Here is a 27,823-nt window from a genome sequence, read left to right as displayed (position 1 = left end):
TCTTTAAAATATATAAATTTTCTACTCATTGCACATTTCTCTTTGGACATGCAAAAGTTGAAGTGACCAAAAGGGTACTGACTGCCATAGTGTGCAGTCCAGCTATACAGGGTCTTAACTCTTGAAGTAGTTACTAGTTTTTCTCCGAATATTACTTTTCCTCTTTAGTCTTTGGCCCAGAGATAAATGGTGCTGTAGTATGGATATTGAAAGTCCCAAGGGCCCAGAGTTAAGGTTTGACCCCCAGGGTGGCATATTTGGAGGCAGTAGAGTCTGTGGGAAGTGAGGTCTGTTGAGAGGTCCTTATGTCACTGGGGTGTATCCTTAGAGGTTAGGGACACTGGTCCCCTCCTTTTTTGCTCCACAGTGAAATATATGGCCACCTGATCATGACTGAAGCTCCCAAACTGTCAGCCAAGAGTGAAAAGTTGGTTTTCTTGGGAATTTGGTATAGTACAGCAGTTCTCAACCCCGGGGGGGGGGGGGTGTGTGTGTCCAACAACCCTTTCACAGGGGTCTCCGAAGACCATTGGAAAACACGGATTTACTTTACAAGTCATAACAGTAGCGAAATTACAGTTATAAAATAGAAACAAAAATAATGTTATGGTTGGGGGTCACCACAACATGAGGAACTGTATTAAAAGGTCACAGCTTTAGGAAGGTTGAGAACCACTGATATGGTAACAGAAAGTGAAGGGCTGAAGATATGGCTCAGTGGTTAAGAGGGCTGGCTGCTCTTCCAGGGGGCCTAGGTTTGATTCCCAGCACCCACATGGTGGCTTCCAGACATCTGTAACTCAAGTTTTAGGGGATCCAAAACCCTCTTCTGGCCTCCAAAGTCACTACATACATGTATGTGGTGCACAGACATATGTGCAGGCAAAATACCCATTTACATAAAATAAAGGTTAAATTTGAACAAAAGAATGAAAAGGCAGCTGGTGGTACCTCTTTCTAATACAATTAATTTAAATGAACAAACAAGCAAACAAAATTGGAAAATGAAAGGCAGGGAAAAAGGACATGTAAGAGGCTGTCTATCACAGCTGGTTTAATCCTAAGAAGAAAAAAACTCCAAAGATGGAGAGAGCTCATGAGACATCCTTTAACTTTTGCAAATGCTCAGAATCTTGTTGCAAATAAACAAAACCAAACCTGTTTCACCCTGTTTAATTCCACACTTCTTAATTGAGTGTATGGAACAATACTATAATCCCTCTTAAACCCTCTTAAAGTCTAGATTTTGTAAGAAAAGCTGTGGGAAAGGCTAAAAAGGCTAGATTTGCCTCCCAAATGGTAGTTGTTATAGATTTTCTAGGAACTACATACCAGTAATTGGGAGTGAGTGGAATTAAAATTTTATTTATTTACTTATTTATTTATTAATTTTGTTTTGTTTTGAGACAAGGTTTCTCTGTGTAGCCCTGGCTGTCCTGGAACTTGCTCTGTAGACCAGGCTGGCTTCAAACTCAGAAATCAGCCTGCCTCTCCCTCCAAGTGATGGGATTAAAGGCAAGTGCCTCCACTGCCCAGCAAGAGTGAATAGATTCTTAGACTGAGCCAGTACCAAAGATTTGGCCCATACATGAAGATGCCATGGGCAGTGTTTGGTACCAACAGAAACTTGGATACACAAAGGTAGAATGAACCTACCTAACTTTATTTTTTGTAGGAACATGTCAAGGAAACCAGTTGTCTTAATCCATTCTCTATTGCTTGTCACGGAACAGAGTATCCTAGTTGGATAATTTATTAAAAAAAAAAAAAAGTTTATTGAACTCATGCTTCTAGGGGCTGGAAAGTCCAGAAATCTGGGGCTAGCATCTGGCTGGTGTCTGGTTGGAGCATTTTCACTTCATTGTAACCTGATGGAGGGCATCCGTGATGAGTTAGCAATTGGGGCAGAGAGAACTTCTTTATAACAAAGCCAGTCTGCTTGATAATCCATGAATGGAGCACCTCAGGAGAAAATCACAACCCACAGGCCCCACCTCTGAACTCTTTTGCTTTAGAGACTAAGTGTGCAATACACGAAATTTTAGTGGCACATTCAGTAATACACCCAAAACCACAGTTGATGGCAGTACATCCACAGTCAATGCGTATGAGATGTGATTTTTTTTTAAGTCGTTAGATACTTTTCCAAGAAGGTTTTTCAAAATCACTAATCCTGTTGTCTGCATTCTGCCAGTTTAATCACATTCAGCGACAGGGAACAACATGGTATAACCTTTTAGGTGAATATGTCAGAATACATGGGGTAATGAGCAACAACCTCAATTTCCAGATTAACTACAGCTGCATTGAAAAACAAAACCTCTTCAACTTGCTTTTCCCTTTAGGATGTTGTTGTTTGGGGTCCTGGGAATTGAACCCAAGGCCTCGCACATGCTAGGCAAGTGTCATTCCACTGAGCTACGTTCCCAGCTCCCTTTTTACTTCCTATTTTGAGACAGGGTATCACTAAGTTGTCCACACTGGTTTTACATTTGTTTTGTAGTCCAGGCTAGTCTTGAACTCAAGATCTTGCTTCAGCATCCTAAGTGGCTGGGGTTATGGGCCTGTGCCACCAGACCTGGATACCATAAGAGTTTTAATTTACACATTTCTTTAGAAGTAAATGAAGATTTTTCTATGAGAATCATAACTCAGAGTTTCCCACAGTGCACACTACCTAATAGACAATCAACATTTCCTTATTTAACGAGTAGTTGTGATTAGGAAAATCCTCTCTAATCCCATAAATTTGGCTTTCCTACGTTCAGAAATTAAACTAAAAGTTAAAATAACTTAAAATCTTTAAGTCATTGACAGCCATTAGACAATTTCAAGTGTGTTGAGGAACCCATGTAAGTAGGGAAGAAGTTTTTTTCCTTTTGAGAACATGGCTTTGTTCAAGTTTACAACAGCTGCCCTTTGCTGAGAAAATGCTGGGACATTACCCAGAAGGGCCAGGCCACTTTCCCAAGTTGTTCCAGCTGCTTCCCCTTGCCTCATAGGAGCCACGGGCAGCCTGTTTCTCATTTCAGTGGACAGTCTGTTGTTTTTTTTTTCTACAAAGGCCTATTTTAAGTGACTGGTGCTTTGTATTTCTGTATAAAATTTTACAGCATGTCATACCTCTTCAGTGTAAATTCAGTTTGGTGTTTCTACTTTCAACACTTTAGTTTTGGCTACTTAAATCATGGTGTTTTCCGATGTCAGGTGCCTTTGGAAGCTGTCTAGTAACATTTTACCTGATGGATAATCCTCCCCACCCCCTGCCCTGGATCCTCAGAAGACTGTTTGAAACCTTCTGCATGGTCCAACAGTGGTATTCATGTAAATTGGGTCAGGTTGAGAAGTATTGAATTCTCTGTTGTGCCCATCCGGAAAAGATGTCGGAAGCCTAGAACTACAGAGTGTGTGTTGTAAGGGCTCCATGCTAGACTGTAGTGAACTATTTGACACCCCAGTGACAGCCAGCTTCCTCCTCTGAGAGCCATGTGCACCTTTTATCACCTCCCCTAGAGTGCCAATTTGTTAAATCCAAATGACAAATGTGTACCAGAATTCTAAAACTGGGACAAAAGGTCCTGATGCAAAGACCCGTCTCATGATCCCTTTGGTGGTCCTCAGACAACTGATGACACAGGGCCAGGGCCATGAACAGCACACAGGGAGGCGGTATCACTAAGGAAAGGTGAGTGAGCGCTAGGTGTAAGGATCTGCAGTGGAGCCATTTGAGTGCAGTGCCTAAGGAGTCCAGAAGAGGGTGTTGGAGCGGCTGGAGCTATAGACAGTTGTGAGCTGCCTGGTAAGGTGCTGGGATCTGAGCTCAGGCCCCCTGCAAGTACTCTTGACCACTCTGTTCCAGCCCCTGAAGTAAGTTTTTATTTCGAGGGTAATCTTTAATAATTTATTGAAGTATATTCTGGAGGCTGAGAAGATGGCTCCATATAGTGGTATATATACTTGTAACCCCAGTGCTGTAGGGAGGAGACAGGCGGGTCCCCAGGGCTCATTGACTAAGCCATTCTAATTGAACTGACAAGCTCTAGGTCTTGAAAAGATCTGTTTCAACTAAAAGATGGAGAGCTATAGAGGAGGATATCCAAGGTCAACCTCTGGCCTCCACAAGTGCACTTAAAGGTAAACTCGCCTGCATACTCACACACACGATTATATTCTGGGTCATCTGAAGCACTGTTATTAAGTGTGGCACATGGGTGAAGATGAGCATCTAGCATGGTTTTAAATAAAAGTGAAGGAGGTATGAGGAAGTGTGTGACTGGTGGTATTTCATTAAGTATTTGTTTCTCTCTTATACATGTGGGCATTGGTATAGATCATGATGGAAGATACATGTACTTCTGTGGGTGGCAATCAGGTGAGTTTGGAGATCATTAGTCACCAGCTGATGGATTCTCTATCCCAGAATGATATGAAGGGCTTTGAAGGCAGGACTGCACGGGTGTCCCTGTGTAAGTGTGAGGGATGGATGGACGTGATACCTATGTGGAGTAAAGAGGAAGTCTGAGGTCAGCTATAGAGCCTGCTGGAGAAGTGGGATAATGAGATAGTATGAAAGTGTAAAGGCAAAGGAATGAACCAACCTTGGTGAGTCATCCTGAGATGGTGATGAGCAAGGGGAATGGGCATATGACTAGCACTTATTTAGAAAAGTACTATTTGAGTGTTTGCCAGTTAACATTGGACTGCAAAGAGCAATCGAGAAAGAACCTGAATGAAAACTGTCCAGCTGTGCCAGGAATACAGGTATTCATGCCAACAGTGAAAGGCCTCAGCTGTGATCTCGATGTTGTGCTTTCCTTCATGAATGTGACGGCTGTATTTGTGGACTAAGGCAGTTTTGAAATGGTAGGGTATTGACAGGAACAGTTGACAAGAGCTGGATGGGAATCCACCCCAGAATTCCAAAGTGGAAGATCAAAGCCCCTTCAGGAGGAGCTGATATACTACAAAGAGTGAGGAAGAAAACATATCACATGACAGTGACAACAGGGTGGCTATCGATCCGTCCTTTGTTTTAGGGAGACTATTTGAAGTCTTTAAATTCTGAGCAGCAGCTGGGAATTTGGAGGGCATTCCTGGATCAGGAGATGCCCTCCCCATTTCCTGGTCCAGAGGTGGGCCTGGGGTCAGCATGGGCAGGAAAACCATCCCTGTACTCCCATCTATTGATGTCCTTCCAGAGCAGGCAGGGAACAAGTCACCTGTGTGGTTACTGGTGGTGCTTTTAACTGTATTCAAATGCTAAACAGTGAATTCTGTGTGTTGCAGATGGAGACCTGAGATAGAGACTTCTGAATTTCCACCAGGCAAGATCAAATGTGTGAGCCCTCAGAACTATACAGCAGCCAGGCCTGAACTGAAGTGAGAGGAGAGAGATGCTGGCCTGACGGGGTATGTAAAGCTAAGATGATGAAATCCAGTGCTCAGCATCCCGGGAGTTGGCTCATTTCCAGGCCTATCTTTGAGGTTGGGGAGATATTCTGTGCCAGCTTTGGAAAATCACTGTGGAAACTGGTTGCAGGGGGATTCCATCCATGATGTAGCAGGAACAAAGCCACCCCAGAATCAGGACATTTATGGAATGTAATGTAGAACCATGCACATTGTAGGGATCATTGACCATACTCCAGGCACAGCTTTAATTGTAAGTTAATTGATTTAATTTTCACAAGAGCTGAATGGGGCAGGCATTGCTATTGGCATTGACAGTACCATCCAGAGCATAAAGAACATAAAGTTAGTCCAGGGCCTTCCCAACAGAAACTATATCACTTTTCCTTTTCCAATGTTTCTCTCTCTCTCTCTCTCTCTCTCTCTCTCTCTCTCTCTCTCTTTCTTTCATTCTTCCTTTCTTTTTATTTTTTCATAGAAACTGTAAACTTCTACCTTCTACCTTTCAGGAAATAAGCTTAGAAGAGAATCAGTTGAGATCACTGTGACACAGTCCAACAAATGGTCACAATGGCATTACCGCTTTTCCAGTCTTGCTACTCCTCCATCAATTAGAAGGTCTACTTTCCTTCTGGGCAGGACTTAGTGACTGAATTGGCACACAACACAAGGAAGAATGGACACCAAGCAACTTCAAAGCAAGAGAGACATGGCTTTTGCTTGGCTTACTAATTATCTTGGCACCTGTGGTCTTGAGAGGCAGCCATCATGCTGTGGGAAAAACAGGTCCCAGTTCCAATTGACAGGCTACCTACATATGAGTGAAGCTCTAAAGGCTCACCCAGCCTTCAGGTCCCCTCCACTGATGTCTAGCTGTTCTTGATGACACATCCTTGCTGAGCCCTGCCCTTCGGGCAGATTGTGAGCAAAGCAAGCACAGCCATTTGGGGCTATGCATTTCAACTCATAGCCACACCATTTAAGGTAGTTATCATAACGTTCATGTACAATGAAGAAAGCCAAGATCACATGACATTAAGTGATGCACCCAATGCCACACAGCTAGCTAATGAGTAGCTTGGATTGACCTAAGGTTTTCTACTTTTTAAGCCTTCTACTCCTTGCTGTGGACCCTAGTTAGATGCCTCCTGTTCTGGCCTAAGTGTAGAGTTCTCCATGCAGTAGATCTTCTGGTATCTGCTCATGTTATGCAATGTTTTCTGTCTTTCATACAGAAGAACTATTGTATGACACATTGATCGATATTTTTATCCATGTTTGACCTGGTGAAAGAAAAGGGTGTGTTTGTCTCAGATGTGTCATCTCTTTTCTTCTGGCGTCTCTGGACCTAGTAGAGAAGGGCAGAGTGCACGGGAAAGCCACACCAAAGGATAGTAATGTGGCTTTTTGTGGCAATGATGGCAACAGGGTAAGTGTTCTAGCTACTAGCACTGTGTCTTCTCCTGGCAGCGGAAACTTGTCTTTTGAGGCTGTTCAAAATCACCTGAGACCAGGCATAGTAGTACATGCCTATAACCCTAGCATTTAGAAGACCAAGGCAGATGGAGCATAAATTCAAGACTGACCTTGTCTCTGAGTGTTGCTCAGTGGTAGACAGCCTGCCTAGTATGTACAAGGCTCAAGGCTCAATCCCTAATAACACCCCCAAACAAAACAAACAAAAAAGTAAACAGCAACAGCAAAAGTCATTTTTAATTTTACATTTAGTGCACGTGTGCGTGCGTGCGTGCGTGTGCGTGTGCGTGTGCATGTGCGTGTGTGTGTGTGTGTGTGTGTGTGTGTGTGTGTGTGTGTGTAGGGGATCAGAACATCTTATAGGAGTCAGTTCTTTTTCTCTACCATGTGGGTTCCAGGAACTCAGTTTCTCTAGCTTGATGGCAAGTGCCATCTTTACCTGGTGAGCCATCACCATCTTGCTGGCTCCACAATGACAGCTTAGACATCAGGCAACTGAATCATGTCGTTCCATGGAAGTGACGCTGGGGCTCCACTGACAGAGGCAAGAAGAGTCGCCGGAGTGGGGGTTATTTTTATAGTCACAGAAGTAAAGCAAAGACAATATTTGGTTATGAGCATAAGGCGGCCATATTTAGTTTCTCCCACTGGAAATACAAGAAACAACTTGACGTTTGCAAATCAAACAAAGCTTAGGTCACTTCTAAGGACCAACTGGTTTTGTCTGCTCGGGGCATGTCAATCCCCACCTCCATTTTAATTAACTTAAACAAAGCTGAAGCCGTCTTTCTTGCTTCCTTGGTCTTTCCTCTTAGATAAAACATCTTCGTTTTGGACTTGTATAAGTAAACATCGTCAATAAAGTATAGCTGTAAAGTAAACAATAACAGGAACTGCCACAGGGCAGTGTTTCATTAGCTTCTTAAAATAGTGAAAACGTTTTTAATGGGGAAGAGCAAATGTCTACCACTGCAAAAGACACTTGGATGCGCTGTGGCTCATGTATTAGCTACTTTTCCTATTATTAGGATGAAACACCTGAAGTGACTTAAGAAAGGAAGGGTTTCTGTGGGCTCATGGTTGAGGATACAGTTCACCATGGCAACCGGGGAGGAAAGGCAGCTGGTCACATTGTGTACACAGTCAGAAAGTCAAGAGAGGTGATTGCTGGTGTTCCCCTACTTCTCATTCAACCTGAGACCCCAGCCCATGCTATGGCACCACCTACATTCGGTGTGAATCATCCCTCCTCAATTAAACTTCTTTGAAAACATCCTCATAGACACAAGAGGTGAGTTTCCTAGGTAATTTCAAATCCTCTTAAGGAGTAGTCAAGATTAACATCTGCTGTCAGTCATCACCAAAACTTAGCAGATCTACAATGTAGCAGGGTTAGGTATTAGTGAGACCTTTAAGAGGTGCTAGATTGTTGGGACAGAGGTTTCCTGAATGGATTGATGCTTTCCTGCAGGACTGAGTTCTCATTCCTATGGGAGTGGGTTGGCTACCACAAGGGTGGGGTATTATGATATAAGCCTGACATGTCTACTCTCTCACATGTGTGCTTCTCTTCCATATGCTCCTGTTTGCCTTTCTATCATGAGGCCCTTAGCAGAAGCCAATGGTATGGTCTGCTCAGTTGTACATGTTGTGTTGTAGCATCAGAAGAGTTCTGGGAGTTGTGCAAATAACAAGTATGTTGTTTCAGTTGACTTTTACATTGTCCAGAATGGCCAGTACTTATCTCTCTCCTTAGAACTGTAAGAACCCAGAAGTAATGGAGGTGTCCGCAGAACTAGAATATGGAAGTTAGTTATATTACAAAACATGGAAAAATTTGTCAAAAATGTTAGGTAACTGTAACTCTTTAATTGTATTTTGTATTAGCTGGTCTATTAATTAGTTAGCTTTGATGCTTAAAAACCTACCCCAAGTTCTGGAGAGATGGTTCAGCACTTAAGAGCACTGGCTGTTCTTCCAGAGGACTCGGGTTCAATTCCAAACACCCACAGGACAGCTAACCACCATCTGTAATTCCAGTCTGGGTGATCTGATGTTCCCTTCTGGCCTCCATGGGCACTGTACATACATGGTACATGGATATGCATGCATACAAAATACATATAAAATTTAAAAATATCCCTACTCCCAAACTTATGAAGTGTTGAATATCCCTTCTAAAAATGCTTAAGGTCAATAGTTTAGGATCAGCAGTGTTTCAGACTTTAGGGTTTTTTCTTCATATTTTCAAATATTTGTATTGGTTTACTGCTTCATCCCTAACATGAAAGTTGAAACACTCCAAAAAGTTTTAAATTTTCATTAATAGGGATTTTCAGTTTGTAGCTTAAGTAGTCATTTATTTAGCTCATAATTCTGTGGGGTGATAATTTAAGCATGGTCCAGCTGGTATATCTAGACCAGTTCAGCTGCATTTTTGCATCATAGTCCTCTGCCAGTTGGTTAGGGGAAGATGGAAATCACATCGACCGAGTGACTGCCCTCTGTTCCACCTGTCTCCATCCTCTAGTCTGAGCTTGTTGACATGAGAACATGACTTGAAGAAATGAAGCAAGTAGGGTTCTGTGAGGCTTGAGCTTGAAATTTACCGTGTGACTCCCCTACATCCTACTAGGCAAAACAAATAGCAGGATGGACCAAATTTAAGAGGTAAGAAAGAAAGGTTCAGCCCTTGTTGGTGGGAGGAGTACCTAAGCCGTCTTGCAAAGGGAGGTGGCATGGGGTGCAAGGTTGTGAACAAGAGCACATCTTTGAAACCTGCAGTACCACAGCAAAAGTAAATAGTTTACTGAGAGAACCAACAACATTCCAAAGAGAGATGCTGGAAGGGAAGCTATTTGTGTAGTTTACAACACATGACAAAAATCTAATGGGATTGAGAAGAAAGGATGCTGAGATGCTGAGATGGTCCTAGAATAGAAAAGCTGCACACAACCCCAGGGCACTGTCTGCAAGGGCAGAACTAGGATGCAGACAGTGGAACACAGTTGGTGATGGGTTTTCCCTCTTCCTTCTTTTATCTTCTTATTGATAGGGTGAGAGTAGTGGCGAGGAATGAGGGTTTGGCAGACGGAATGGAAGTAAAATATAAGAATGTAATTTCATCTGTCACAATGCCATTAGTCCTGCATGCTTCTTGACATTGTGGCTTCAAGCTCTATGCAGTTTTTCTTTTGTTGTTTTGTTGTTGTTGTTTGTTGGAAGAGTACAGACAGAGTTGTGGGGAAGTGCTAATGGTCTGTCCCCTGCATCCTTCTTTTCTAACTGAAGTTAAGGAAGGCTCCAACTTACAAATGCTTGGCCTCTTAACATCCCTACTCTATCTGTTATCACATTAGTCACAGCAGCCTTATAAGGGTGGGATTATAGTCAACCTTCCACATCTCTGGACTTGTATCTATGGTTTCAACCAGTAGTGGTTAGAAAATAGAAAACACAAAAAAGCTCAGATTAACCCACTCATTAATAATACAAGATCTAACTATCTGTTATGTCCAAGAAACTCATATGCAAAGACATTCCTAAACTGGGAGTCACAGGTTAGAAATCAGTGTACCATGCAAATGGGAACTGAAAATGGTGATATAATGATTCTGTATCAGATAAAGAAGACTTGAAACCAAAACTAGTCAAAAGAGATAGAGGCAACTACCTACTAATAAAGGCAATGATTCATCAAGAAGATGTAACTATTGTAAATATTTATGCACTGAGTTGTGGGCCTCCCAGTTTCACAAAGCAGATGCTCCAAAGCTTAGAAGGCCATGATACAATAAGAAAGAGGGACTTTAATACCCTGTTCTCATATCTACATGGGGCTTCCCCACTAAAATCGGCAAAGAAACGTGAAAGTTAGATTATACCATGGACCACCTGGACTTAACAGTTATCTACAGAAAACATTCTGTTGGAGCCCATCTAGACTTCCTAGTGGCTTTACTCAGCAGGGCTTACAGCGATAAGTGCTCACATTAAAACATCAGATCTTGATAAGTAACTTAATTATGAACCTCAGAGTTCTCAAAACATAGGAAATAAAACCCAAGTGCTTTAGATGGAAAGAAATGATAGAGATTAGAGCAGAAATTAATGAGATAGAAACTGAAAGAACAATGTAGATAATTAAAGAGTTGGTTATTTGAAAAGATTAGTAAAATTGATGAACTCATAGCTAAACTAACCAAAAAGAAAGGGAAGGTACAGATTACTAAAATTAGAAATGAAAAGGAAATTGTCATAGCAGATTAATGAAATGCAGAGGAATTCATTATACTTCAAAAACTTATATTCCCCAGAGCCTGAAGAACCTAAAAGAAATGGAGACATTTCTAAGTACATTTTACCTACAAAATTAAAGCAAGGAGATTTAAACAATTTAAGTGGAATCATAGTAAACAATGAGACTGAGATAGTAATTAAAAGACTCCCCACAGAGAAAAGCACAGGGCCAGACAGATTCACTGCTGAGCTGGCTAAGGAATGTGGTCTACCATGTTCTCAAGAAGGCTAGTAGCAATACCTCTCAAGCTGTCCCACAAAATAGAGAGTGACACCACCAGCCTCATTCTGTGGAGCTAAAGTCAGATAAAAACACAGACTAATGATGAATGTAGGAGACACAGAAGCGGAAAATGCTCAACAAAATATACGTAAATCAGGTTAAAGAACACATCATGAAAATCATATATCATGACCAACTTGATTTATCCCAAGGATGGATGATTGTTTATATATATATATATATATATATATATATATATATATATATATATGTATGTATATGTATATGTATATATACACACACATTAATAAGTTTATTTAAGTATATAAAAATAGACTTCAGGACAGAAATCACATGATCACTTCAATACATGCAGAACAGGTACTTGAGAAAGTTCAACCTTCCTTTGTGATCAGAATTCTGGAGAAATTAGGAATAGACAAAGTATATTATCTTAATTAAAGCTACATACAACAAAGCTACAGCCAACATTATACTAAGCAGAGAAAAGCTGAGAATGTTTCCTCTAAAACTGGAACAAGACAAGAGTGGCCTCCACTCTTATTAATACAAGCCTGGAAGTATTAGCTAGAACAGATAGACAAGATAAACATATAAAGAGGATAAAATGGGAAATGAAGTCAAAGTGTCCCTCTTTTGCAGATGGCATGATTCTATACATAAAGGACCCTAAGGACTCCGTCAGAAAACTTTCAGACCTGATAAACACTAACAGTCATGTTACAAGATAAAGCAACAAATAAAAATCAGTAGAATGTATACCAATAATGGACTTGCTGAGGAAGAAATTAGGAAAAACAGACCATTTACAATGGCTTTAAAAAAATAACCAGGAGGGGCTAGAGAGATAGCTCAGAGGTTAAGAGCACTGACTGCTCTTCCAGAGGTCCTGAGTTCAATTCCCAGCAACCACGTGGTGGCTCACGACCATCTGTAATAAGGTCTGGTGCCCTCTTCTGGTCATACATGCTGTATACATAATAAATAAATAAATCTTAAAAAAAAATAACCAGGAATAAACCTAATTAAAGAGGTGAAAGACCTCTACAATGAACTCTGTAGACACTAAGAAAAGATATATATATTACAGAAGATACTGGGTTGTAGTAAACCTTCCATAGTCCTTGGTTGGCAGAATTATTGCATTGGAAGTGGCTATATTACCAAATTAATCTCTAGATCCAATAGTCTCCATCAAAATTTCAATGGCGTTCTTCATAGAATAAGAAGTAAGTATCCTGAAATTCATATGGAAACACAAAAGGACATAGATTCCCCAATGCAACTCTAAGCAGAAAGAGCACTACAGGTGTATCAGAACTATCCTACAAACAATAGTAACCAAGACAGCGTGGTACTGGGACAAAAACAGACATGTAACCAATGGAGCACAGTAGATAACATATATATATATATACACACACACACACATATATATATATATATATATATATATATATATATATATATATATATATATATATATATATATATATAACCAACATATCAAAAACACATTCATGGAAAAATATATTTAGCAAATGGTGCTGGTAAAATTGGATCTATGTCTCTCATCTTGCCAAAAATCAAGTCAAAATGGACCAAAGACCTTAGTTTAAGGCCCCCAAAACATCAAGACTACAAGAGGAAAGAAAATATGGGGCAAACACTTCAAAATACAGGCCAAACATTTCAAAATATAAGCCAAACATTTCTGAATAGAACCTCTCAGAAGCACAGGAAATAACCTTAAAAGTTGGCCAGCGGGGTTCCAAGAAATCAGAAAGCCTCTGTGCAGCAAAGGAAACCATCTGCAGAGTTCACAGGCAGCCTGAATGGACATTAGAGCCATGCATACATCAGATGGGACCAGTGTCTACAATACATATGGAACTGCGCAAACAGGGAATGGGGAGGTGATCCAGAGGTTAAGAGCCCATACTGCTCTTGCAGAGAACCTGAGGTAGGGTCCCAGCATCCGCTTTGGGTGGCTCACAATGGCCTGTAGCTCCAGCTCTGTTGGTGCCACTGCCTTCTTCTGGACTCCAAGGGCACCTGTGAGTGTACACACACATACAAATACACTTAATTTAAAAATAAATCTATAAAAAAGAGCTGCAGAATTTAAACATCAAAAATATTTACAGCTGCCCACAAATAAATGGAACAAACAGTTCTCAAAAGAAGAAATACAACACTAAATGTTTTTAAAGTGTTCAACATCTTTCGCCATCAGTGAGATGCGATTAAAAGTATGTTACTATTCCATCTCACTCCTATCAAAATGTCTATCGCCAAGAAAAAAATGGTGATCAATGCTGGGGAGAATATGGGGAGACAGGAGCCCATAGCCACTGTTGTAATAGTACACACAGGAGTGCAGCCTGCCCCATGGACACCCCTCTCTCCTCAGTGCAGTTGAATCTCATAAATCTGTGCTTCTTGCTCTCAGCTCACTGCAGACAAAGGCGTGTGCTGCCATCAGCTGGCTGAAAAGTCTTAAGAGGTTTAGTGACAATACATTTCATTGCTTTTCTCTGCATCCTTTTTCTTCCCCCGCGCCAACCCTGTCCCACTTCTTTTCAATGGTGGCTTAGAATCCACAATAGGGTAATAATATATAAGCCTTGCTTGAAATAAATGCCATTGCTGTGAGCTGGGTCCTTTCAAGCAGGCTGTATCCCCTCACACTTGAGGTTGGTAGGTGCTACTCTTGCCTCCATTTCAGAGTTGAAAATGAGTTGTGGCATATGGCACAGTCTGGTGTTCAATGAGTATTGGTCATCATTTCTAAAAGTGACACTGTATCTTAGTTTATGTCAAGAATTGGGATATAGGGCCAGTGAGATGGCTCAGTGGCTGAAGACACATGCCTGGATACCTGAGCAACCTGGGTCTGGTCCCTGGGGCCCACATGGTAGAAGGAGAGACCTGATCCCTGCAGGTTGTCCCCTGACCTCCCTGTGTGCACCCTGGCATGTGTACACCACCCACATAGACTACTTCACTAAAACATTTTGGAATGAAAGCATGTGTAGGAGTAGTGATACCAGAAGCACAGGGCACTAATTTGGTTTCTGTTGCTGTGACAGAACACTGGCCTCCAACCAACTTGGGATGGAAAGGGCTTATTTTCTTACAGGTTAATCTATCATCAAGGGACGCCAAGGCAGGAGCTTGAAGCAGAACCACATTTACTGGCTTGGTCCCAGGCAAATGTTCAGCTACCTTTCCTATACAGCCCAGGCCCACCTGCCTAGAATGGCAACCCCCCTCCAACATCAATTACCAATCAAAAAATATCCCAGGGGTGGAGAGATGGCTCAGAGGTTAAGCACACTGATTGCTCTTTCAGAAGAACAAGGACCAATTTCCAGCACCCATGTGGCTGCTCACAACCATCTGTAACCCCAGTTCTGGGAGGCCAACACCTTCTTCTGGCCTCCATGAGCACCAGACATGCAAGTGTTTCACAAACATACACACAGGCAAAATACTCATACATGCACTGTTAGGAGGTATGGCTTTGTTGGAGTGGGTATGGCCTTAGTGGAAGAAGTATGTCACTGTCAGGGCAAGCTTTGAGGTTCCTATGTTCAGGATACTGCCCAGTGTCTCAGTAGACTTGCTGTTGCCTGCAAGATCTAAGACTCTCAGCTACTACTCCAGTAGTACCACATCTGCCTGACTGCCGCCTGTCATGATAATGGACTGAACCTCTGGAACTGTAAACAAGCCTGCCCCACACTAACTAAACGTTTTCCTTTTTAAGAGTTGCCATGGTCATGGTATCTCTTCACAGTAATAGAAACCCTAACTAAGACACACATGAAATAAAAATAAATTTCTACAAAGGAAAAAAAAAAAAAAAAGTCCCACAGACGCACCCACAGGCCAGTCTGAGGGAGCCAGTTCCTCAGTTGAGGCTCTCTCTTCCCAGGTGTTCTGAGTTGACTGTCTGGATTGTCCATCACACACAGGAAGTGGGAAGTGAGAAAGGGAACGAGAAGAGCCACAAGGATGTGTCTTAGTTTGTTTCTATTGTTAAACACCATGGTGATAAAAGACCATGAGCAAAGGCAGCATAGGGAGGAGACAGTTTCTTCCACCTTACACTTGCAGGTAAATCTATCACTCAGGGAAGTCAGGACAGAAACACAAGCAGGACATGAACTTGGAGATGGGAACCAGAGCAGAGGCCATGGAGAAGAGCTGCTTACTGGCTGGCTTGCTCAGCCTGCTTCTTAGTACATACACCACTTGCCCAGGGATGTTCCTGTCTATAAGAGGCTTACTAGTCACCAATTAAGAAAATGTCTGACAAGCTTGCCTACAACCTAATCTTCCAGGGGCTTTTTCTCAATTGAGGTTCCCTCCTCTCAAATAACTCTGGATTGTGTCAAGTTGACAAAAAACTATCCAGCACTCAAGAGGCAGAGCCAGGCAGATCTCTGTGAGTTTGAGGCCAGCCTGGTCTACAAATCGAGTTCCAGGAAAGGTACAAAGCTACACAGAGAAATCCTGTCTCAAAAAACTAAACAAAAACAAAAACAAAAACAAAAACCCAACTATCCACCACAGGATATGTGGGGTTCAGTACCACTGGGGATCTGTGGCAGATTACATAACATATATTTTGCTATTGTTCCATTATGGGGCACAAAAGTTAGACTATTCTTGGGAAAAGAACTTTTTTTGGGGGGTGGGAAGAACTTCTTAAAGCAACCATGAATATAATTATATCCTGTACATTGTTACTTCCCATTTTTCCAGATAAGAAGCAAAGGAAAGCCTACCACACACAATTTATTTGGCTTCTTATATGGCCCTGTTGCCTCCTGGGTCAGCACTTACATGTACATATATCCCCAAACTCAACAAGAAAATAGATTTTACACATCGGTGTAGCTCATGGAATAGAGCAGTTGGGCAGAGCGAGGCTGGACTGAGCTGGGCAAAACCTGGTTGTATCACTTATACATCTGGGGGTTGGCTGATGTGGACTGAGCTCACCTGGCAGACTGCTTTCTAGGTTCTGGCTCAGCTGGGCTCCTTGCTGAAGGCTGTTCAGACTGGCAGCTCCCGGCCCCACCCTAAGAGCAGAATGGGAGCAGGAGCTGCCAGATGAGGCCTCTCTGTAGCACACATTGTTAGAAGGGCTTGTTAATAAAAACAAACCCGGAGCAGGTATTGGAGTGAATGCTGGAAGATCAGAGAAGCAGAATAAGCCACAGCCACCTCACCTCACCAATTCCTCAGCTGATTCTGTTTCCTCAGGCTGGAAGCCTCTGTGTCCTCATCTGAATGGATCTCAGCTGAACTGCTGCTCAAAAGCCTGAAATCTTAACCAGCTCTAGTTCCTGGTCCTCATGCCTTATATACCTTTCTGCCATCGCATCCTGGGATTAAAGGAGAGAGTCACCGTACTTGGCTGTTTCCAGTGTGGCTTTAAACTCACAGAGATCCGGATAGATCTCTACCTCCCAAGTGATAGGATTAAAGGTGTGTGTGCTACCATTTTCTGGCCTCCACATCTGTCTAGTGGCTGTTCTGTTCTCTGACCCCAGATAAATGTATTAGGGTGCACGATATATTGGGGAACACAATATCACCACACCTCTCTCCTATCATGGTCCAGGAAGAGTACAAGTAGAAACACAGGGGCCTCTTTCGACCTAGGCTTGGCACTTCCCTGTCATTTAATTGGCTGAAAAGCATGTCACATGCTCAAACCCGGGTCAAGAGGGACAGAATATTTGCCTTTGCTGGGAGAGTTTCTAATATTGACCTTAAGACTAATAGGGCAGACTACCCTCCTGCCTCTGCCTTCTGCCAGATTGGGCAGACAGAGTATGTCATTTGAAGGCCTTTACCATTGCCAATTTTATTAGTACCTGTGGTTATCCTTAGTGATCTGCTAATTGCTATTAGTGGGATGCTGTATACATTTATGTTCCAGAAACCTCTTCAGTACCTCTGACATTGACTGGGACTTTTTGCCTTATTTTGTGTGATGGTTTTGTTCATCTTAGACTTGTGATGCCTTCAGAGTATGCAGCATGCTCCACTCACAGTGACAACCTGTCACCGTAGCCCAGCAGCTGCACAAAATGGCTTGATCTGGAATCCACAGATACCAGTGGCTCTTGCGGGTCAGGAGATAAGAGCGGTAAAGACCCTGGAGAAATTTCCAGTCTTATGATGCGTGTGTTTTCCCATCTTTTAGACGAAGCCTTTGGATGCTGTGAAATATGCCATTTCTTTGCTTCTCCGGATACCGTGGCTCTCTCAGCTGGCGAGGATACAGTTTAGCTGGAAGGAGAAGAGGCAGTGCTTTCACACTGGTTATAAATTTACAGGACTTTTTCCAAGCTAGCATGGAAAAGACTCAATGTTTTATGCTTTTTCTGAGTTCTAAGTCATAAAGCATATGCTAGGGCTGGCATGACTGTTGAGTTCCTGGCTGTGTATAGAAGGTCTGCAGAAGAAATCTAAGCTTTGCATGATGGAGTGTCTTTCCAACTCTAAGTTATGTATACTGTAACCATGCTTTTCCCAAGCAGGCCAGACAGGCAAGGAAGTAAACAAACACAGGCTCCTCATGCTGGTATCACAGTGACATCCCTTTATTTGTCCTGATTTAAGGACATTAAATTTAGTTAAGGTATTAGTGAAACTATATTCCCCATTAATACTGTCTGAGTGTCTATGTCCTGGGGGGTGGAGGGATGGCAAGGCAGTTAGAGCATTACTGCTGAGGACTCATTAGGTTCCTAGAATTGTTATAGGGGTAGGGATTCACAGCTGCCTGTAATTCCAGTTCCAGGAGATCCATCACCCTCGTCTGGCCTCCAAGAGCACCCGCACTCACATGCACAAACCCACACACAGACACACATATATGCACGTAGTTAAAAATAACAAAAATAAATATTTTTTAAATGTCTGTATACTTGGTGGCTTGTTTCTACATAGATAGATAGATAGATAGATAGATAGATAGATAGATAGATAGATAGATTAGTATAACCCAAGGAAAGGAAAACAAATATGTACATTAATTAATAAGTGTCACCTTGTGCTGGCTAGATTTATGACAACTGGAAAAACTGTAGTCTTCTGAGAGGAGGAAGCCTCGATGGAGAAAAATGCCTCCATAAGATCGAATGTGGGGCAGCCTGTTAGCATCTTCTTCTTTTCTTTTTTGTAGTTTTATTTTTTGTTTTGTTTTTTTAATTTAAATATATTTATTTATTAATTTTTTTTTCATTTTACATACCAACCCCAGTTCCCCCTCCCTCCCCTTCTCCCGCCTCCTCACCTCCCTCCCACTCTACCCCCATCCACTCCTCAGAGGGGGTAAGGCCTCCCATGGTAGTCAACAAAGTCTGCCATACCAAGTTGAAGGAGAGCCTAGCCCCTCCCCATTGTATCAAGGCTGAGCAAGGTATCCCACCACAGGGAATGAGCTCCAAAAAGTCAGTTCATGCACCTGGGATAAGTCCTGGCCCTGCTGCCAGGGACCCCACAAACAGATCAAACCACACAACTGTCACCCACATTCAGGGAGCCTAGTTCAGTCTCATGCAGGTTCCCGAGCTGTCAGTCCAGAGTCAGTGAGTTCCAACTAGCACCAGTCAGCTGTCTCTGTGGGTTTCCCCATCATGATCTTGATCCCTTCTCCCCTTCTCCCCTTCTCCCCCTCCCTTCTCCCCCTTCTCCTCCTCCATGCCAAATGCAGTTCATTGAAGGAGGGAGGAGGTCTTAAATACAGGCTTACAGCACAATGGAAGAACCCTGGAGGGCAGAAGTTCGTTTCTGTTTTTTGTTTTTGTTTTTGTTTTTGTTTTTTGTTTTTTGTTTTTTGAGCCTAGGATCGAACCGTGGGCCTTGCACTTGCTAGGCAAGTGCTCTACCATTGAGCTAAATCTCCACCCCAGCTCCTGATGTTTTAGAATCTTGCATTTAAGCTGTTAATGCCCAATATGCTGGATACACAGACAAGGAGCTTCCCTTAAGCATTCAGGAGAGTGGAATCTCACAGGGAATTAGCATAGGGAGGATATCAAGGTCAAGGTCAGCAAGCAAGGCAACAGTTACCCAAAACAGGGGCCAAGGCCCTATAGGTCCCCCCTTTTACTAAAATATGAGCTTCTGGCTTAGGTTGTGTGGGACGTCAGCAGGTTACCTTACCCATCATGGGGACACCTGTCCAGCCACATAGGTGTTCTGTCTTAGGTTGGTGAGCGTCCCCCCAGACATTACCCATCTCTGAATACTCATTATCATACAGGCTTATTCGTGTGAGAGCTGCAGAGTTAACTGTTGCCAAAGATCTCTAAGTGGCGCTGTGTGTTCAACACAGAAAAGACCAACAGAAGTCTTAACCCGCCCATAGCTGGTATGCTAAAGGCAGCTGAGCCATTCCCTTCCTTAACGAGCCTTACTGCAAATTGGAGTCCTTGTAAGATGGTATCCCGAGAGCAACTGGAATTTGAGTTTGTAAATTTATAACTTTCAAAGCCAATCGAAATGTATATAACTATTGATTTAAATTTGTCATGCCCAATAGAATGGAAAAATAGTTAACTATGGTAGCTACTTTTGCTGCCAGGGTCTCCACTGTGCTAGCTGTAGTAACCAGTTATGAAATGGCAATCCCAGAAACAGTAGTAGTGGTGGTCATCACTGTTATAACAGCAACAACAGCAGCAGTGATGTCAAATTCTCTTCTGGAGTGTGTGGGTATCCATTGGCATGGACACAACTCCAGGAACATGAAGCGCCAAGGCCCATTTTTCTTGATCCCAGCATGACTTAAGCTGGCAGCTCTGCAAAAGAACAACTAAGAATCATAAAGAAAAAATAGGCAGCTTACAAGAAGCAGAACTAATGGTCTCATAATGGCTACATTCAGGCTCACAAATGTTAAGGTATCTTCAAAGGGGGTTAAATGAATTTCAGGAGGCCAAAAAATGTTGCACAGAGCCACTCCTGAGAAATAGGTACTACTCCAGCATGAATAGGATTGTGAGAATGAAAATGCTTAGCTGGCCTGCTACTGTTACTAAATGGAGGTCAGTGATCTTCAGTGTTATCCTTAATCTCCTAGGTGTCTGGCTGATGCATTTTCTTAACTAGTGATTGATGGGAGATGGCCCAGCCCATTGTGGGTGGTGCCACCCATGGGCTGGTGGCCCTGGGTTCTATAAGAAAGCAGGTTGAGCAAGCCATGACATGCAAGCCAGTAAGCAGCATTTCTCCATGGCCTCTGCATCAGCTCCTGCCTCCAGGTTCCTTCCTTTTTTGAGTTCCTATCCTGACTCCCTTCTATTAAGAACAATGATATGGAAGGGTAAGCCAAATAAACCCTTTCCTCTCCAACTTGCTTTTTGGTTTTATCACAGCAATAGAAACCCTAAGATACACCTCTTGACTATCTGATTTGAGAACCCCCCCCCCCAAAAAAAATCAGACCCTGGGATCTAGATGTCAGTCCTCACTTGGGTGAGTGACTCTAGGAAGGATGGTGGGAGTGAGAGGACAGGGAAATGAACAGAGAGAAAAGTAGTTGGCAATCCCTGAGTTGTGATGGAGGGAAAGCGAGATACATTTAATAGAAACTACCCATTGAAATTTGAGTTTTGAACTGTTCCTTGGCTAGCAATGTGCAGGGCTGGCTAGCATTCTTCAGGCTCCTGGGCAACAGCTATGAGCCATAGCTCCTGACCAGCCATGTGATTAAAAGATAGAGCAACTCATCTTGCACCGCATGCTAAGCAAGGGTGTTAGAGGGCTAGGAGTATACAGTATTTTTCATTCACGGTGGGTTTATGAAGACATAACCCCATTTGGTAAACTGAGAGACAGTTATTGTATAAACGAGCAGATTTGTACTATGGACACTTGGACTCAGGCCTTTGGGGCCATGTGGAAGCTGTTGTTGACCTCACCCAAGAGGAGAGGGAGCTGGGATGTGTATCCACACTCCTGTCCTCTGTTGAAGAGGAATGTTCCAAGGGCTAATGACTCCTTTGGTACTTCTCACCCACCCATGAGTGATTTAGGTATACTTCTGTCCCAAGTAAGTTTTCAATAAAAATCACAGGGACCCAAAATGGGAATGGGTGGCACTAAATGGGACATTTACATAAGTGGTGCCCTGATGGTTAGTCTTGATTGGATTAGGGAACACCTAAGAGCACTTGAATAAAGCATTCCTTTGGGTGTATCTGTGAGGACATTGCTAGAGACAGTTAGTTGGTAAAGGATCTGACCTTATCAATGGGTTAACTATTTGAAAGGTACATGATATGATTGCATTATGGGAGGTGGTGAAAGGTAGACATAGGGCCGAATTTTCATAAATAGCTAACTGGAGGTATGTCCTTGGGGGCTATAACTTGCCCTGGCCTCTTCCTCTGTCCTTTGTTCTCTTCTGCACACACCTGCTGCCATGGCTTCCTGCCTAAGTGCATGGGGCTAGGCACTTATGGACAGAGCCCTCTGAAATCATGGTCCATGTAAATCCTTCCTTCCTTAGGTTGTGTCTGTCAAGCATTTGACTACAGCAATGAAAAACGTGACTCCCACAGCTACTGTTAGCATCTGCTAGAGTACATTCAAGAGATTCTGAAGAAAGGGAGAACAACAGAAACTAAGTGTCTTTGATCATTATGTAACCACTTTTTAAAGAGCATAAATAAAATTCCACAACTTAATTTCCAGCAGAAAAACATGTTTGAAGGAAACTCCATTTTTTTCCCCACAGACCCAAAACTCCATTTTTTAAAGACTGGGTCTCACTAATGTAGACTAGACTAGCATCATAGAAATCCACCTGCCTCCATCCTGTAAGTGCTGGGATTAAAAGCATATGCTACTGTTCTCTGCCTAAGATCCTAAGATTAAAAATGGCTTTGAGTATAATGTATATGCCATAAATTTTAAGTATATACATATGAGTGTTTTGGTTCTTTATACAGCTTCCTAGATATTTCATAAAATGGACTGATATAGTAGATGGACTTTTGTGCTAAACTACTTTCTCTCAAATATAATGTTATTGAAGCAACCCACGGGTCACCAGTTTGTTCCCTTTTATATCTTAACTAGACTTCATTGTATAAATGTCTTATATTTTATGTATGTATTCTGTATTGGTAGAGATTATGATTGTTTTGATTTTATTAGAATACCCAGGCTGTTATGAACGTCCTCATCCAAGATTTTTATGGACATTCATTTTGTTTCATTTTAAGTGGGACTTCCAAGGGTGATATAAGTATGTACTTATTTCTTTATGAAACTGCTAAATTGTTTTTCCAAGGAGGATGTAGTCATTTATATTCCCCACCCCCCAGTAGCGTTTAAGCGTTGCCATTGTTCTCTGTCACCCCCACAGCTGATAGCACAGATCTCCTATCTTATCCCGTGGGTATCTCTGCCATGGTGAGTGGTGGTGCTAAGCATCTCTCCACGTGCTCATCTGTTATTTGTATTCCCTCCTTGATTTAACATGAGTTCATGTATCTGGTTTATTTTGTGTTTCATTGCTTTCTTTTTATCAAGTGGCAATAGTTCCTGAGCATTACAGGGCTTTGTTTTGTTTGTTTTTTGTTTTGGGGTTTTTTTTTTTTTTTTTGCAAGTTCAAAATTACTTCCACATTAAAAAGTAAACACTATTCTAGCACACATCATTCGCCTGAGTGGCACACTCAGGAATCATTTCATAAAATGGACATCTTCACCACAAGCATGTAAAGGAAGGTCAAAAGTGGATTGTAAGTTGTTAACCAGAGACAGTGATTGTTAAGGCAGGAGCTCAATGGATCTTTTTAAATGGAGAAAAGCCTCCATAACTGCTGGTAATTAGAAAGACATGGAGGGGCTTCTTCCTGGCTTCCTCCTGCCAACTCCTACAGATGCTATTCAGGTTTCTCTGTCCTTTCCCTTTAAGTATGATGGAGAATTGCTTGCCATACAAAGTTTACCTGAAAGTGAGGTATCAGACCATGAAGGGACGGAGCATGTGCTCCATGGCAGGCTTCTCAGCGTGTTCCCCTCCACAATGGCCTCTGCAATCACCCCATTTGCCCATCTGTCCTCTCTCTCACTCACCACCAAACTCACTCCTTCCTACTATTCTCATAGAATAAAAATGAGTCAAATCCATGCCTGTAACTAGCTGATTAAGTTAAAACAGCAACCAATAGATGAATTGGCCAATATCAGATGGCTTTTTTTTTCCCCAATGGGGCAGAAAAAAAGATCTTGTACAATCCATTTGCCATCTCCTGGCTTTTAGTTTTCCAAATGCTCAGTGAAAGCTGACTTTTCATTCATGAAATACTATGGAGCCACAGTGTACAGACTGCTGCATGAGGCTCAGAGTAGTTAATCATGAATAGAAATCCTAAGATACATTTCCCCAAGAGGCTCCCACCATGGCAGGAGAAATGCATCATGATAATTAAGTAAGTACACTGTGTAGTTTTGGGTATAATAAGCTGCAAGGTGAAGTAATATGCATTGAAGAGGCAGAGGTTGGTGAGTGCATACAGATTCTAGCATCACCTACTCCAGAAAAGTATTAACCAACAGGGCTGATATTTTAAAATTCTCTCTTCTATGTTTTCTATGACTTTGTTTTGCTTTTGTGATAAAAATGTTACTTTCACTATAAAAAGAGATTTAAATTCACCCACAATGAGCTATTATACCATAATTCTATAACCAAAAATATTGACAAATTTAACCAGAAACTATAATCTTTAATGTCTAGGGTGCAGTTTTAACATGTTTTAGGGAGCATGGTATTTGGAAACATAGATAAATCATAGAAAGCTAGACACATTGATAAAATAGTCCCTAGTGTTTCATGTGAAATGATCAATAATATCCTTGTGTCTTACTAAGTGATGAAATGTGCTATGTAGGTCAGAATAAAATATGGTATCATTAAATACTGAACACAGAAAGCAAATATTTGAGCCCCAAATGTTGTTTCTCATATTGTTCTGTAATGTTTCTTGGCAAGTGGAGTGTAAATGTGTGCTTGAGAAGGCACAAGTAGAATATAAAGCAGCAATTTCCAAGATTTGATTAGCTCAGGAGACTCCCAACCTTGGGGAAGACATTTGCACAAAAGTCAGGCACTCTGAAGCTATTCCCAGGCTATCTGCAGTGAGCTCTGCTCTGTTGAGCCTTTAGGTATGTGAGTGGTGTGTGGATGGGTGACCATGTTGTCCACCTGCTCCATCCTCTTTCCTTCCCTTCCTCCGTGCCTCCACCAGCCTGAGGCTGTCTCATAGTTCTCCAAGAGTGACACATGTGTTTCATAACATTGCTAATGATTACAGTGACTGTTCACAACACCTGCTGCAGTCATATAACATTCCGCCCAAGACTGCTACCCCTTCCCACCTACACTGTTACAGTCACTCAACCCCTGATTTTAAAGTCTGCTTGGCTATCTGTAGGGCCAGAATAAACCAAATCCTCTCCAAACATTAACTCAGCAGTATGTTTTATGAAATTGGTTGTCTTATTTTTCTACCCACAAAGAGACTCAAAGTTTGTTTCTACATGGCATTAGTAGGCTCATACATCAAGTCTGAGCTTCACGGCTTTATGTGTTTGTTTCCAGAAGGTTCCTAAGTAATGGGTTCCGATGACTTTGAGGCTTGCTTCTAGTTCAATTTTGTTTGTTTGTTTCACTTGCCTGTTGACTTGATTTGAATGAGTTTAATTTTATCCTCTTATTGGAGGTTATTAGGTAATTTACTTTTGAGAAATTAAATTAGGCTAGAGAAAAGACTGTTAATGAGGCAAAAACCCTGATTTGTAAAGGGAAAGTAATTTAAGCAAAAAGTTAAAGTTTAAAAAGTTTGGTTGTATTCCAAAGAAATCAGAGAAGACCTATAAAGGAATATTGGAGATTAGCCAAAGACATTACCTTGGGTTACTTTTTCTTCTAACAAGTACTAGGGTTACTAAGAAGAATTCAGTTCTTTGGTGTAGCTGCATTTGAGGCGACACCAGTTCACTGTTGCCATCATTAGATTTGAGGCTTTGCTTTGGAAAGCTGCTTTTCTGCTCTTCTTTGCACTTCATAAAGGCAGAAGTTACAGTGGCATGCTCACCGTGGCATTTGCTGATCTGTGAGTGCGTTTATGTGGTTTTAATCTGGAGTTGACCCCCCCCCCCAACCCCCCCCCCTTAACCTTTTCTTTTGGTTAATGTGAATCACAGTTGTTACTTTATTTTCTGCCCTCAGCACCGTGATTCATTGCCCTCCACTTCCTCTGGATCACCAAACTGCCCCACACAGCCCTCTGGGAAGCCGATTTGTCATGGCTGAGCAAGCCACCTTGCGTGCCATTGGCCAGCATCAGCTGAGCAGCTGCCCTCAGGGAATGGGATGAAGGTGGCCACCGCATCCTGCTTTGAGGAAGTAACAAATGCCTCAGGGCCTTGAGAGTGTGTATGGTTTGTAGCAATGCATGGGTTCCTTTTTATTTTGTAACATACAGATAAATCTGATATTTAGAAAAGGCAAATTTGTCTCCTCTAGGGACTCACTTCTGCCCATAAGCTACAGATTTAAGAGTCTAGCACCAACCATCCCCACCCATGGTGCATGCATCATGCTTATGTGGGTTGAATTTTGCTATGTGGATGCAGTTTCGATAAACTTGGAACAGATTCATATACCTCAAACACATTGTAAGCTACTTAAGTCTAATTTCAGGGCATTTCAAACCAAGGGATTTTTATTGTTGTTATTGTTGTTGTTCCTTAGACAAGACTTACAAAGTCATTCTGAAAGCCATGCCTTAGTCAAAAAATTGCCTTAGTGAAGTTGTTTTCAGGAGGCTTTCACTGCATGTAATCTTGTCTATGGAAAACTTGAATGTAGTTGGAATTTTCTTTGAGCCACCAACCAGCTCCCAAATAAAGACATGGAGACTTATTATTAATTATGGATACTTGGCCTCAGCTTAGGCTTGTCCTACTAGCTTTTTAAACTCGATTTAACCTGTTTCTCTTCATCTATGTTTTGCCTCTGGGCTTTTTACCTTTCTCTCACTCTGTGTGTCCTCCTTTCCTCCTTCCTCCCTGTCTGGCTGGCATCTCCTTTTCTTACTTCTCCAAGCCTAAATTCCTCCTCCTACTAAATTACTCCCCCTGCCCAGAAGTTCCACCTATACTCCTCCCTTGCCATTCAGTTTTTTATTAGACCAGTTAGGTGCCTTAGGCAGGCAAGGTAAAACAGCAACACATCTTTACATAGTTAAGCAAATATTCTGCAACATAAACAAATGCAATGCAGCTTTGCATAGTTAAACAAATGTTCTGCAACACTCAAGACTATCACCCCCAGAGAAGATGGAATCCCCCTTCCACATGATGGCATCATGCTATCTAACATATGGGCTGCAGTAAATTAAAGAAAACTTTAGCTTTCTTATTTATGGTAAAATTTTGCAGGCTTAAGAGTCAGAACAGTTTAAAAATGGGGACAAATAGTTAAACTAATTACAGACTGGACAGGTGTCAGAAGATCAAATTCTGCTTTGAGCTTTTGATAGGGTTGAGACTTAATTTTCAACTCAGGTTTCCTGGAAGCCTCCCAAAATGGAATGTGAGGCTTAGAAGCACTGGTAGCAAACAGTGCCTCCTGGTAAGGGATGGACGTCACTGGCCAAAGTTGAGTCACACACATGCAAAGCTTGATCAAGAGCCAATGAGATGGCTCAGTCTGTAAAGGCACCTGCCACCTAGCCTGGCAAAGTGGAAGCTAAAAGACACTAAAAAACTACCTTTATATTTTCAAAAGAATTCCAGGGTCAATAGCTTGTCTGGGGTCAGTTATTGATGATGGCCAAGGCTGGGGATCAAATTATCATGGTTTGGCTTTAGAGTCTGAGCTCCAGCCACTAATTAAATGCAGTCATCGTCAATCAAAATCAGATTAATGTGACTTTAAGTACGACTGAAGTGTAACATTTTACTTGTTAGACTAATAAAGATTTAAATGATTGTGGGTAAAGAATTTGCCATGCAACCATGAAGACCTGAGTTTGGATCCCCAGCACTCCTGTAATTCCAGTGTTCCTATGGCAAGACGGAAGCAGATCACAAACCTGCTAGCCTGGTGTACAAGCCACAAATAGAGATCCTGTCTCAAACAAGGTAGAATGTGAGATCTGACACCTGAGGCTGTCCTCTGTTTGTGGCACACAGGCACTCACATACATAAACACACACGCACGCGCATACACACACACACACACACACACACACACACACACACACACACATACACACACACAAACACACACAATGAGAAGAGATTAAAAAGACAAACAAACAAAATAAAAACTGCACATT

The 27,823-nt window shown here is 42.0% G+C and overlaps 1 protein-coding gene across 1 annotated transcript in view; it reads left to right on the top strand.

Moving 5' to 3' along the window:
- The window catches only part of Rin2 (Ras and Rab interactor 2), a 211,251-nt gene that overhangs the window by 36,322 nt on the left and 147,106 nt on the right, over nucleotides 1-27,823 (top strand). Inside the window, exon 2 of the mRNA XM_036185194.1 lies at nucleotides 5,287-5,409. The gene's annotated coding sequence lies outside the window, so the exon portion shown is untranslated. The remainder of the gene's footprint in view (nucleotides 1-5,286; nucleotides 5,410-27,823) is intronic.

Source organism: Onychomys torridus, chromosome 4, assembly GCF_903995425.1.
Source record: "Onychomys torridus chromosome 4, mOncTor1.1, whole genome shotgun sequence".
Classification (NCBI taxonomy): domain Eukaryota; kingdom Metazoa; phylum Chordata; class Mammalia; order Rodentia; family Cricetidae; genus Onychomys; species Onychomys torridus.
This window is presented reverse-complemented; position numbering and strand designations above follow the sequence as displayed.